At 38.1% G+C, this 12,290-nt stretch overlaps 1 protein-coding gene across 3 annotated transcripts in view; it reads left to right on the forward strand.

Moving 5' to 3' along the window:
- The window catches only part of PHF3 (PHD finger protein 3), a 104,471-nt gene that overhangs the window by 35,162 nt on the left and 57,019 nt on the right, over window positions 1-12,290 (forward strand). The gene's annotated exons all lie outside the window — the stretch shown is intronic.

Genomic DNA, 12,290 nt, shown 5'->3' on the forward strand with positions numbered 1-12,290 from the left:
CACTGGTTTTGATGTTAGATTTGATTGCTGGATTAAGGTGGCAGCAGCCAAAGCTGTCCTTCCTAAATACTTGAGTTATTAGTAGGTAATTTGTAGGAGTATAACTGCAACATGGGAATATTTTGTTCCTCATAGCCTTTAATGGTTTTGTGCATCCCTTGATGATACTTGGTGGAATCAGTTGTAACAACTAGATGGTCCCATCTGGGGGTGATGGGAGAGAGTGATACCCAAAGTGTGTTGCATATGTCCAGTCTACTCTGTAAGATGCAGCTTAATAGGGTTTTGATATGAGTCTGCAAGCAGTTGATTTATTATGGTCTCTGCAGTCAAACCTCTCTGCTAATGATAATCTGTATTTGCAGCTGCTCCCCAGCACTAGCAGCTCCACCTCAGATCATCAGGCATTAGATTTTCATAAGAAGCGCACAACCTAGATCCTTCGCATGTGCAGTTTACAGTAGGGTTCACGCTCCTATGAGAGTCTAATGCCACTGCTGATCTCACAGGAGGTGGAGGTCAGGTGGTAATGAGAGCAATGGAGCACGGCTGTAAATACAGATGAAGCTTCACTTGCTCGCTGCTCAACTCTTGCTGTGCAGACCGGTTCCGAACAGGCGGTTGGGAACCCCTGCTCTAAACTATAGTTCCTACTGAAGAGGCAGCTTAAAGGGAAGGAATTAACATTTGGTTATGAGTTTCCAGAGTAAGAGTTGGTAAAATGATCACATTAATTGCCTGAAGTGGCAAATTATTTTTTTCTTTTTAGGTTGTCATAATGAGTTCTTGGATTTTGAAAATCTTTTGTTACACTTCTTTTTATTTTTCATCCCAGATACAATGAATGTGTGTTGATGTTCAACTGTGTAAGTTCTAATGGGGAGAATTATGTGCACTGCCATTGTTGCAGAGGCAGAGTGCTTCTTAAAGTACTTATTGCTTTTTTTCTCCTCATTCTTAGATTAAATATTTTAATTTTGGCTTCAGAACCATAATTTCCTATTTTATGTGTATAATTACAGTTGACTCTTGAACAACGCGGGTTTGAAGTATGGGGGTCCATTTACAAATGGATTTTTTTTCCATAGTAAATACTGTAGTGCTACACGACTCGCTCATGCAGAATGGTGGGTGGCTGACCATAAGTTATGCATGGATTTTCGACTGCATGGAAGGCCGCCACCCCTAACCCCCGAGTTGTTCAAGGGTCACCTGTACAGTTTCTTTATGAAAGATTTCCTGATATGCACCTTCACAAAAAGTACATCTGATGTCAGTTTGGTAGCTGATCTGTTGATTGGTTTGGTAGAAAATTTTTTTCTGGGTTTAAGGTTTAATATTGATAGAAGTGCTTTAAGTCAAGTGTGATAACACACTGGTCACAGGAAAATTGTCAAACAAATGACCTTGACTAATGGACAAGCAGTGTTGTCTTTAATATGGAAATATTCATGTGATATTTTAGGAAAATAGTTATTTCATATAAAAAAATTTTCCAAGGAACACATAGTTTTAAAACCATTTTTTAACCATTTTGGATGGGTCATTTTCTAAAATATATTAATTTAGAAAGCTCTTCCTTTTTAAAAACAATATAATGAACATAATTTAACTTTTAACTGTTGATTGAATTATCTTAGGAAATAAATTATTATTCATTATTAGTGATATCCTTAGGTACTGTTTTAGTATTAGGGCTTTTGGTCCCTACATTAATTGGACCTGAGACAAATACACTTGGAAAATTTTTTTTAAATGGTTTCTTTCTCTTTTTAATAATAATATCTTTAGACCTAATAGTGTATCTTTCTCAAACATCTGATATAATTCCATCCATCTAATTGAGAGGCCAGGAAACTGAGATAATTAGAAAAACGTGAAATAAAATTAACGTTGTACATGCTTTTGAATTATGGTGTGTGCATGTGTAACACATGACGGAAATAAATTTTATTAAATTAGTTTTTCTCTGAGGGCTGCTATTTACTTGATTTTCGTTAGAAAGGGCTCTAGAATTAAAATGTTAACTAAAATGAACTTGGTATGGGATCACCTGGTCCATTACTGCTCATAGGAACCCAGAGAGACTATTAAAGATAACAGAAAGTATTTACTGACTTCTAAGCCTGCATTGTGAAATGGAACAAGATACATTTTGCTATATATAGTTGATAAAGGCTAAATACATAAAATATTAATTCATTTTTTACTCATTAAGGCTCTTACCTAGGTATATTCAAAGTTTATCCAGTATGTTTGTTTATTAGAATTCTCTTCTTGTATTCTCCAAGTTCTTACAATTCTCTTATGTGTTCTAAATTTATTGCAGAGTTGATGCTTTTTCTATCAATTTTTAAAATTTTTCAGTTTTGCGTTATAAGTGACATATAAAGTTATACGATATTTAAAGTATATATCATGGTGATTTGATATACATTGTGAATGGATTCCCCCCATCTAGTTAATTAATATATCCCTCATCTCATATATTTATCTTTGTGTATGTGTGTAGTAAGAACGTTTAAGTTCTATTCTTGTTGCAAATTTCAGTTATACAGTACAGTGGTGTCAACTATAGTCACCATGTTTTTACATTAGCTCCTCAGACCTTATTCATTTTATAGCTGCAAGTTTGTAAGCTTTTACCAACCTCAACCTCTCCTTATTTCCCCCTGGAAACTATCTTTTTACTCTCTTTTTCTCTAAGTTTGACTTTTTTTTTAGATTCCACATATAAGTGATAGCCATGTAGTATTTGTTTGTTTCTTTGTCTGGATTATTTCACTTACCATAATGCCCTCAGGGTCCATCCGTGTAATCCCAAATGGCAGGATTTTTTCTTTCTCGTGACAGTAGTATTCCATTTATATATACCGCATCTTTATCTAGTCAGCCAGTGATGGACTAGGTTGTTTCCTTATCTTGACTGTTGTAACTAATGCTGCAGTGAACATGGGAGTAGCAGGTGTCTTTCCAATATCCTGTTTTCATCTCCTTTGGATATACACCCAGGAGTGAAATTGCTGGATTGTATAGTAGTTCTATTTTTAATATTTTGAGGAACTTCCATACTGTTTTCCATACCGATTACAGCAATTTACGTTCCTTCCAGCAGTGTGCAAGGGATCTCTTTCTCCACATCCTTGCCAGCACTTGTTTCTCTTGTTTTTTTGAAGATAACCGTTCTGACAGGCATGAGGTGATATTTCATTGTGGGTTTGATTTGCATTTCTGGATGATTAGGGATAGTTGAGCACCTTTTCATATACTTGTTGGCCATTTATTTGTATGTCTTCTTTGGAAAAATGTCTGTTCGATTCCTCACCCATTTTTTAATTGGATTGTTTGTTTTCTTGCTGTTGAGTTGTGTGAGTTTTTATATATTTTCTATATTAACCTCATATCAGCTACATAATATGCAAATATTTCCTCCAGTTCTGTAGATTGCCTTTTAATTTTGTTGATAGTTTCCTTTGTTGTGCAGAAGCTTTTTAGTTTGAGGTAGTCACACTTGTTTATTTTTGCTTTTGTTGCCTTTGCTTTTGGTGTCAAATCCAAAAAATTATTGCCAAAACCAATATCAAGGAGCTTACTCTTTATGTTTTCTTCTAGGAGTTTTATGGTTTCATGTCTTATGTTCATGTCTTTAATTCATTTTGTGTTGATTTTTGTGTATGGTGTAAGATGGTGGTCTAGTTTCATTTTTTTTTCTTTTAATTAATTAATTAATTTTTGGCTGTGTTGGGTCTTCATTGCTGTGTGTGGGCTCTCTCCAGTTGCGGTGAGCAGTGGCCACTCCTTGCTGCAGTGTGCGGGCCTCTCATTGCGGTGGCCTCTGCCACTGTGGAGCACGGGCTCTAGGCGTGTGGGTCTCAGCAGCTGTGCCACGTGGACTCAGCAGTTTAGGCGTGCGGGCTCCAGAGCGCAGGCTCAGCAGTTGTGGCACATGGGCCCAGTTGCTCTGCGGCATGTGGGATCTTCTCAGACCAGGGCTCAAACCTGTGTCCCCTGAATTATTGGCAGGTGGACTCTCAAACACTGTGCCACCAAGGAAGCCCTAGTTTCATTCTTTTACGTGTAGCTATCCAGTTTTCCCAACACCATTTATTAAAGAGACTACCCTGATTGTATATTCTTGGCTCTGTTGTCATAAATTAATGACCATATATGTGTGGATTTGTCTCTGGGCTCTCTATTCTGTTCCTTTGGTCAATGTGTCTGTTTTGATGGTTATCGCTTTGTAGTATAGTTTGAAATCAGGGAGTGTGATGCCTCCAGCTTTGTTCTTCTTTCTTAAGATTGCTTCGGCTATTCAGGGTCTTTTGCAGTTCCATACAAATTTCAGGATTGTTTGTTCTATTTCTGTGAAAAATCTATTGGAATTTTGTTAGGGACTGCATTGAATCTGCAGGTTGCTTTGGGTATGTTAGATATTTTAACAACATTAATTCTTCCAATCCATGAACATGGAATATCTTCCAGTTACTTGTGTCTTCAGTTTTTTTCATCAATGTCTTAAAGTTTTCATTGTACAGATCATTCACCTCCTTTGTTAAATTTATTGCTAGGTATTTTATTCTTTTTGATACAATTAAGGTTATGTTTTCAATCTATTTAATGTACTTGATCAAAGTTCCTTTTAGGTAGAGACTTTTATCTGTTGTAAAGAGGCTTTAGTTCTGACACATTACTAATTGTATCTTTCTGAGCGGGTAGCTTTTCTGTTTGGTTGTTTCATGTTGGGATATTTCCTTCTAATCTGTGGTTTTTAAAAACTATTAGCATTCTTACTCTGAGGCCTGCAAGGGATCACTCAACACTACTGTGATATGGAGTAGAGGTTTGTTATTCTGTTTCTTTTGTTTACTAATGGTAACTTCCTGATTGGAGTCCAATTTAACATTGTGGTTCTAATCTCTTGAGATAAAAATTTGGGAACCTTGAATTTTTGTATACATCCACGCATTTTTCATCCAAGCTGTGCTTAGGACTGAACACTCACCGTATGTTCCAGCTGCTGTTATAGGAGTTACAGATATATCAGAAAGCAGTGAAAAATTCCTGCCCTCGTGGAGTTTATATTCTATTTAATGTTGTGTATAATATCATTAAAAGTCTTGTCCTGGGCTTAAGATTAAGATTGTTAATTGTTTCAGTCTTACCTACTGAAAAATATGTAATCCTCTAAGAACTTTTTGCTTGGCCTTGTTTGGGTAAAAGCAAACAAATGTCATGAAACAAAGTGCCTAGTTGGGATCTGGTTCATTGCAATGTGAAACTCAATAAATAATGGTAAGATCCATATTGTAAGAAGGTTAGTCACATTTTTTTCAACCAATTCCTGTTTTATGGTAACATTCTCATTAAATAGCATTGCAGGCATCAGCAGCTTACCGCATGATTCCACAGTTGTGAGGTATAATGATTTGCTTTGGTGAAAAGTGGTTGGTAGTGTTTGTTCATTTAACAAACATTTGTTGCGTACCCATCATATGCCAATGCTGGAGGATACAGTTGTGTTTGAGACAAAGTCCCTGTCCTCCTGGAGCTTCCAAGTAGAATGTAAGGTGATAAAGACTGTCTTGTTTGGTGGCCAAGACCGTCTACTTGAGTTGGTCTGGTCAGGGCAAGTCTGTGTGGAGGTGACACAAGGGTAGCAACTTGTTTAGACCCATGTAGTGGCCAGCCCTTTGAAGATCCTGGATGCCTGGGTAAGGGAAGTACACTCCCAGTAGGGAAATAGCAAATGAAAAGTATACATTAATTTAAGTGTTGATTAGTCAGTCCTTTTGTCAGATTAAATTAATCCGGTGTTAATAAATACAGTTGACCCTTGAACAGTGTGGAGTTAGGGATGCCGGCCCTCAGCGCAGTCAAAAATCTGAGTATAATCTACAGTCTGCCTTCCATATCAGAGGTTCCTTCCTGTCCACAGTTCCACCATATCTGCCGTTTCACGTCCACAGATTCAGCCAACAATGGATCATGTGATGCTGAGTATTAACTATGGAAAAAAATCTGTGTGTAAGTGGACCCCCACAGTTCAAACGCATGTTATTCAAGGGTCAACTGTAGTATCACCTCGGGTTGTATTTATAGGAATACATTCATGTTCAGTTTTTCACCCAAGTTGAGTCTGTAGTTGGTAGACTGTAAATGAACTGTAAGACGACGATTTCCCCATATACTATCCCACCAGAAGAGAAGAAACCCTAAGAGAGAAAAAAAGGATTTAAACAACCAAGGAGCAAATCCTTAAGCAACTAAATAATCCACAGTACCCCCTGAACACTCAAGTTATTATTAATGGTGTTTACCTGGTCACTGTAAGTTTTCCAGAATTGGCTGGTGGATGGCCAAGTGCCTCCTCTCTCTGCTTGTTTTTAGAAATATGGAGCGGAGCTAATTCAACTGAAAATTTGTCATGTACATTTTGATATTTTCCTTAATTTCATAATAAATATTGCCTGGTAATTAAAAAAAACTTAGGTATATTTTTTGACCTTATATCTTATATTTAGGTACATATTGAGATATTTATGAAATCATATATTTAGATATTTATGAAATTAGATTTTCATGTTTTCTGATTAGGCTTCTATTCTCTGTTTTTCATGGATATGGTTTGTAGTTACCATGATGTGATATCTACTTTTTTCTGTGCTTGATAGAATTGAAAAGAAGTCTGAAAGAGTCTCTGTCAAAGTCCTTACAGCTGAATTTCAGTGTTAACCACACATCATCTTTTATGTTTATTCATCAGTGTATTTGTCTTGCCCTGCTCTTTTTACTCTGTTTACAGAAAACTCCTGGAAGAAATTTTAATGCTCTGTATCCCCAATATCTCTCCTCCAAATTCTGAGTTTGCTCTCACCAGCTGCACTGGGTTGCAGGCAGTGTCACTCTGCCAGGTTCGATCTTTGGTTCGCCACTCGCGGTTATTCTCTCACTTTGCTGTCTTCTTCCTCTCAGTTTCTTCTGATTCTCCTCTTCATTTTCCTGACCTCTAGGTACTGGAGTATCTCAGGGTTCAGATTTTAGGCATCTTCTCTATTTCTACCCACTTTTATGGTGATATTATACAATTTTATGACTTAAAAAACACTTTATAATTCAGCTCCGAAATACATATACTCCAGACCCCTGCGTTTACTTCTTTGGATGTCTCTTGGGCATCTTAAGCTTAAGGTCTAACACTGAATGTTTATTTTTTAAAGCAACTATACTTCAATAAAATTTAAAAAAATATAAGAGGGACACCAGTGCTGTGTCAGTGTCCTGGGGCCACCCTAACAATCACCCCAGCTTAACAACAGAAATGTGTTGTCTCACAGTCCGGAGGCCAGAGTCCAAGTTCACAGTGTCGGCAGGTTTGGTTCCTTCTAAAAGCTGTGGGGAACAGTGTGCTCCAGGCCTCTCTCCTAGCTTCTCGTGACCTCAGGTGTCCTGGGCTTGTAGATGTAACACTGAATTCTTGGTACCCCACCTCCTAGCCCCCCTTGTACCACTTGCACCTGCAGTCTCCCTCATCTCTAGAAATGGCACCTTCTTTCGAGTTGCTCAGCAGAAAACTTTGAAGTCATTCTTTACATACTCTCTTTCACGTTCTGTATTCAGTTGATCGGCAGATCCTGTTGGTATTTTCAGAATACATCCAGAATCTGGCAATTTGTACGTCTCACTTTCTCCACTGCCACTGTGGTTTTAGTGGTTACCATTTCTCATCTGGATTATTGCGTTAGTTTGGAAGTGGCTTCCCTGCTTCTGCCCCTGAGGATTCTCTCCCATCTATTCTAAAAAGAGCACCAAGAGTAATCTTGTTAAAAGTTAGATTCTATCACCCTTGTGTTCACAGCACTCTGGTAACTTTCCATTTCACACAAAGGAAAAAGCTGAAGTCCTCATGGCCTGCAAGGATGACTTTAGCTTGCTGCCTTACCTCTCTCTTTTTATCTGCCTTTCTCCCCCTTTTCCCTAATCTGGCCTCACAGACCTGACTCCATTCTGTTCTTCCATCATCCTAGGCATACTCCTGCCTCAGAGTCTAGGTACTTGATGTGCCTTCTAGCTAGAAAGCTACTCCCCCAACTTGTTCAGCTTTGGCTGAGAAGTCACCTCAGCGTTGTCATCCCCAGACTCCTTTGAGCCTGCACAGCGAGCTCCTTTCTTTTGGCCTGGGAGCTCTTGTGCAGGAGACAGCTGGAACCAGTACTCCTGGCTTTTCCTGGCCATTTGGTTTAAAATTACAGACCACCCTGTGTTCCCTTCCTTGTACTCCCTGTTACTCTTTCCTTTTGTTCATGTGGCTTATCAGCCAACATGCCGCGTATCTTATGTATTTGTCTCACCCTCGTTAAAATGAAGCTTCATGGGAACAGTTTTTAAAAATTTTTCTATTTTATGGAAAACATCAAACAAAGCAGCGAGACTTGTATAATGACCCTCATCTACCTGTTACTCATACAGTTAATAGTTGGTCTTTTTTCATTTTTACCCCACTCACTTCTCCTTACCTCCCCCCAACCAAGATTATTTTCAAGCATAGCCCAGAAATCATATTATTTATCTGTAAATATTTCAGCATGTATCTCTAAAATATAAGAAGTCTTTATTTTAAAAAAAGTAATAACACTAATATTATCCTGCCTAAAACAATTAAGGATAGTTTTTAATATTTCCAGATATGCAGTCAGCGTTCAGTTATTTACCCAGTTCCCACTCATTGTTTTCTTTTTACAGTTTGAATTGGAATTGAAATAGGTCAATCTGTTCATTTGGTTGCTGTGTAACTTTACTATATTTCAGTCTGTGTAAATGCCACCCTCTTACTGTGTATGTATGTGTGTGTGTGTGTATGTGAATATATATATATATATATATATGTATATATATAAAAGAAACCAGGTCATTTGTCTTCAGAATTCTGTATCACTGGTATATGGAATAATCTAGGCCAGTGTGCGACACATAGTAGGAGCTCAATAAATATTTTTTAAGGAATTACCTTAAAGGTACATAACTTATGGTATTTTAGAATGGAATTAAAATGTTAAAAATTTAGGGAATGATTATCATCTCACTCTTATAGTAGCCTGATAGAGTCATGTTGGCAATAAGCGAAATTATTTTGACAGTTGGGAAGGGGTCAAATGAAGGGCACTTAGGGCTATAGAAAACTGTTTTAAAAAAATCTGCCAGGATGTAATAATGGCTGCAGTCTTATTGTTTGTATGTCATGCACTGTGTAGGAAACTGCAGTAGTTTATTCAGTTTTCACAGAAACCTTTCAGCAAAGGGTGGTAATGTCTACATTTTCCCAGTGAAGTAATTGAGGTTCAGTGGGGGAAGTGGAGGGCGATGTGCGTGCTGAGCATTAATGTTTTTCTTAATAAACCTTATAGAACCAGGCACAACTTTTTTTTTGGCAGTGTGCTCTAATTTTTTTTTTTATTACCTTTTTTTAACATCTTGATTGGAGTATAATTGCTTTACAATGTGTTAGTTTCTGCTGTATAACGAAGTGAATCAGCTATATGTATACATATGTTCCCATATCCCCTCCCTCTTGCGTCTCCCTCCCACCCTCCCTATCCCACCCCTCTAGGTGGTCACAAAGCACCGAGCTGATCTCCCTGTGCTGTGCGGCTGCTTCCCGCTAGCTGTCTATTTTACATTTGGTAGTGTATTTGTGTCCATGCCACTCTCTCACTTTGTCCCAGCTTCCCCTTCCCCCTCCCCGTGTCCTCAAGTCCATTCTCTATGTCTGTGTCTTTATTCCTGTCCTGTCCCTAGGTTCTTCATTTTTTTTTTTTTAGATTCCATATATATATGTGTTAGCATACGGTATTTGTTTTTCTCTTTCTGACTTCACTCTGTATGACAGACTCTAGATCCATCCACCTCAGGACAGGTAACTCAATTTCGTTCCTTTTTATGGCTGAATAATATTCCATTGTATATATGTGCCACATCTTCTTTATCCATTCATCTGTCGATGGACACTTAGGTTGCTTCCATGTCCTGGCTATCGTAAATAGTGCTGCAGTGAACATTGTGGTACACGTCTCTTTTTTTTTTTTTTTTTTTGCGGTACGCGGGCCTCTCACTGTTACGGCCTCTCCCGTTGCGGAGCACAGGCTCTGGACACGCAGGCTCAGCGGCCATGGCTCACGGACCCAGCCACTCTGTGGCGTGTGGGATCTTCCCGGACTGGGGCACGAACCCGTGTCCCCTGCATCAGCAGGCGGACTCTCAACCACTGTGCCACCAGGGAAGCCCGGTACACGTCTCTCTTTGAATTATGGTTTTCTCAGGGTATATGCCCAGTAGTGGGATTGCTGGGTCGTGTGGTAGTTCTATTTTTAGTTTTCTAAGGAACCTCCATACTGTTCTCTATAGTGGCTATATCAATGTACATTCCCACCAACAGTGCAAGAGGGTTCCCTTTTCTCCACACCCTCTGCAGGATTTATTGTTTGTAGATGTTTTGATGATGGCCATTCTGACTGGTGTGAGGTGATACCTCATTGTAGTTTTGATTTGCATTTCCCTAATGATTAGTGATGTTGAGCATTCTTTCATGTGTTTGTTGGCAGTCTGTATATCTTCTTTGGAGAAATGTCTATTTAGGTCTTCTGCCCATTTTTGGATTGGGTTGTTTGTTTTTTTGATATTGAGCTGCATGAGCTGCTTGTAAATTTTGGAGATTAATCCTTTGTCAGTTGCTTCATTTGCCAGTATTTTCTCCCATTCTGAGGGTTGTCTTTTTGAGAACCAGACACAACTCTTTAAAACCATGTGCATGTATAACTTAAAAAGGAAAGCTTTAAAAAGTGGCACCAATGATACTACTTCCTTCCGCATGGAAAACCTTTCCAGCTGCTTTTTCTAGGCATTCACGCATGTATTACATATTTTTGGGGAAAATTCTTTTTGACAAAATATTTTTAATGTGAGATGAATTAGAAAGTGTGAATAAGAAGAAGGGAAAAATCCTTTCTGAAATAACCATCATTAGCATTTTGGTGTATGTTTTATTGGTGTGTGTGTGAGAATATAAGGCTTGGGAAACAGTTTCATCATGTGCAGTTTTTTTTCCTCATAAAATGCCTTTATTTAGCATATTGAAGGCTCTGTAGATCTGCAGTGAAGAAACTGTTTTAACTCCGTTTAACCCAGTGTCTTTCTTTTAGATTTGTTTGATAGAAAACCCCTTTCTGTGAAATACTAATCAGTTTTTTCCCAAAGTATGAATTGAGTTTGACAAAAGTTGAAATGTTTGTGCATGTTTAAATATAAGACTTTAGAATGTGTTAAATTTCAGCAGAAAGGATGGATAATTTAATAGTGTTGGAGTAACTGAAGAAAGCATTCTGAAGAAAAAAATTGACACCAGATAATAAAATAAGGTAAGAGAGGGAAAATACTTGCATCAAATAGATAACACAGATATTACATGAAGAGTTCATATAAATTATTGAGAGAGAAACACACTTATTAAGACCTGAGTAGGAGAGTAGGCGAGTAGGCAAAGCTAAAGAAATACAGAAAGGTGGTATATATGTCAAGCTTTTTTAGTCACCATGTTTCTTTTAAAAATCTGAAACTCAGTGCTAGTAAGTTCTTAATTGAGACTTAATGTGAAGCTTTTTGCACTGTAAATTGTTTATACTCTTTATTGAAAGCCATGTGATGAGATTAAAAATGGTAAAATCTATAAATTTGCCTTCTTTGACTCAGTAAACCTGTGTTTTAAAGTTTATTGTAAAGAAGAAATTTAAGAGGGAAAAAAGGTAACATTATTTGTGGTGTTCAACTTAGAAACATAATATCTAAAATGATAAATTCACCCACAAATGACTAATTGTATATAACACAACTTGATGGTGTGTATCTGACGTGGCCTCTTTTTGGAAGGATGTATAAATCATCCATAAAGGAAAGAGCACTCACTGAAGGGAGGCCGAGGAGGGGCTGGGTGGTGGTCTCCTGCGGTGTTCGAGGCGGAAGCTGTGGGGACTCTGTTGCAAGGATGTGTCTGTGTGACTTCTTACTCTCCTTCAAGTCCAGGCCCTGTAGAGTACACACCTAACCTTTATTGTCCTGACAGTGGAAAGAGATCATGCTCTTTAGTTTTTTCTCAAGTCTGACATTTAGTGCCAAGTTTCATAATAGAGGAGATAAGTGTCCTAGAAGTGGTTGAGTTTGGCCTCTGCGCTGCCGGTGTGAGCTAAGGCATGTCAAATGTGAAGAGTCCCCGGTGTACTATGGTTCTCCCTTTTGTATGGTGT

The sequence above is a fragment of the Grampus griseus genome (genome assembly GCF_964374135.1).
Source record: "Grampus griseus genome assembly, chromosome: 13".
In the NCBI taxonomy this organism is placed as follows: Eukaryota; Metazoa; Chordata; class Mammalia; order Artiodactyla; family Delphinidae; genus Grampus; species Grampus griseus.